A 2,209-nucleotide genomic window follows, 5' to 3' on the forward strand; every position below is an offset into this window, starting at 1 on the left:
CATGCTATAAAACAATTCTATAAATAAAATCAATATGTCACTTTTTAATCATAACCCCATTAAAAACAAGCATTTTCTAATTATTTTTTCAATATCAAATGTATACCCTAGATTTGACATTTCACTTTCATTTTTTAGAGTTACTGCTACCTCTTAGGAGCCAAACTAGATGTACTCTTGTCATTTCTCTGAAGTGTAACAGTATACCACTACACAAGAGTGTCCATTTTAATAATTAATGATAATGGAAATCCTTTAGGAAAAAAAATCAAGCTCAAAATCTAAAAATAGTTATACTTTCTAATAAAACACATAAAATTGCAGTTTATTGCACGTATTTCAGCAATTTTCATATCTACCTCAAACATCATGCTGTTTATTGTTTACCTATAAACTGTGTCTGTGAGAGACTGAATATCATAGGTGAGATGAACAGTGAGACTTTCAGAGTTTTCTATTTTTTTTAAACCCTAACCCAATTGCTCACACAATGGGAAATTTATCCTTGTCAGGATTTTCTGTGGGTGCTGGAGATGATTGGGGATTCACATGAGCCAAGTGTAATAAATGCATTCTTCTCCAAACTTCAAACCAGGATTCAGATTTTTTATTCCACCAAGCTCACCAATTCTGGGCATTTTTTTTTCTGTTGGTGCATTTGCTAAAAATAAAGTATAATGCTTGTAACTTTGAAAAACATTTGGAGCTTCAAATAGTTTGGACTACTCTGTAACATATACAATTTCATCTGTGATAGAAAGACATTTTTTAAAATTCTCAACTGTGATCCACCATGTTGAAATGGACACATTGTATGTGAAGCTTTTTTGTGAGTAGCTGGTGTAATTATAGACATAAGATGGTACCTATTACTGGGGTTTACCCTTGTGTCCCATACAGGCAAATTTAAGATTGCATTCTTCAGGCTTTGAATAACACTGGATTTGGACACTCCAATTTAGAAAATACCAGGAAGATGTTTTTGTGCAACAGTTGATGCTAGTACATTTAGATGAAGCTGGCAAGTTCTTGCTTCTAAGTACAGCCCAGAAAATACCACCAAGGATATATATATTGTTGCATTTGGTCCATAGTTTGATAGCTCTCAGAACTAACCTGAAGCTGTCAGTATCTGAGTTAAATTTCATCAGTTACCCTGCAACCATTAAGACTCCATATCCATTGTATTTCTATAATTTTTAAGCAGACTGTCATCTCATAGGTCCATGTCTTCTGGAATAGTCTGAAGGGATAATCTTGCAAATAAAATATTAATCTCTATCCCATTGAAACAGTTTAATAACTGGTAGAAATGCTTCTTTCACAGCTCTTAAATCTTCTGCTTCTTCCAGTAATTTTAATTTATCATAGAATGGGGTGAAAATAAAACCACTCCAATTAAGATGTTTTGATGCAACACACAATGTATCAATATCAGCATGTTTTGTAAGTACTCCTAATCTGTAAGATCCAAAAGTAAACTTTTTTTCCTCCAACATTTTCATTCACAGATCTCAGAAGATTAAAAATCAATAAACTTGGTTAACTTTTTCTTTTTTTTCACTTTTTCTTGTTTCAAAATAATTTGCTTTTACTGATCTCTCTTACTTTTTCACCAGCCTCTTTAATTTACCACAAAATTGAAATTCTGTGTTGCAGCCCTTTCTTGTCTTAAAAAACCTCAAGGTGGTTTCTATGTAAGAATGCAGTCAGTCTCCTTAGGGGCTTCTAAACTGATAGAAGTAATACCATAGTACTTGTGTGGCCACTGTTGTGATCTTACCCAGTTACCCCTCACCCCTGCTCGACCCTGCTTAAAGCCTGGGCTACCATCCTGGGTATAATTTCTTGAGGCTGAAGTGTCAGCTTTGGGTCCAACCCATTCCTGCCTTTGCTCAGGGATGTTAGCATTTCTCCTCTTCCCTCTTTGTCTGAACTCAGTGCCTGAGCAATACCACAGCAACATTCTAGCTATATTTTAATTCATTGAAGTTTGTTTTATGTATTAGTAAATGTTCTATCACAGAGAATGTGCACTGATTGATAGTAGATAGCCCTCTACTTTGAAATTCTTCTGTTTTATTTTTAAACTCATTATTGAAACTGGCATATCAAAGCCTCAACCTCATGACTTGTCTATTTCTCCCTTCATTTCTGTTAGAATGTTCTATGGATTTGGGGTTTGTGTTATTGAGTTCATATGTGTTTA

The 2,209-nt window shown here is 34.2% G+C and overlaps 1 pseudogene; it reads right to left on the bottom strand.

Annotated features, from left to right (window-relative positions):
• Window positions 1–281: 281 nt before the first annotated feature.
• Window positions 282–1,966, bottom strand: LOC107154392 (annotated as a pseudogene).
• Between the last annotated feature and the right edge of the window lie 243 nt (window positions 1,967–2,209).

This window comes from Marmota marmota, unplaced genomic scaffold, assembly GCF_001458135.2.
Source record: "Marmota marmota marmota unplaced genomic scaffold, marMar, whole genome shotgun sequence".
Lineage (NCBI taxonomy): Eukaryota > Metazoa > Chordata > Mammalia > Rodentia > Sciuridae > Marmota > Marmota marmota.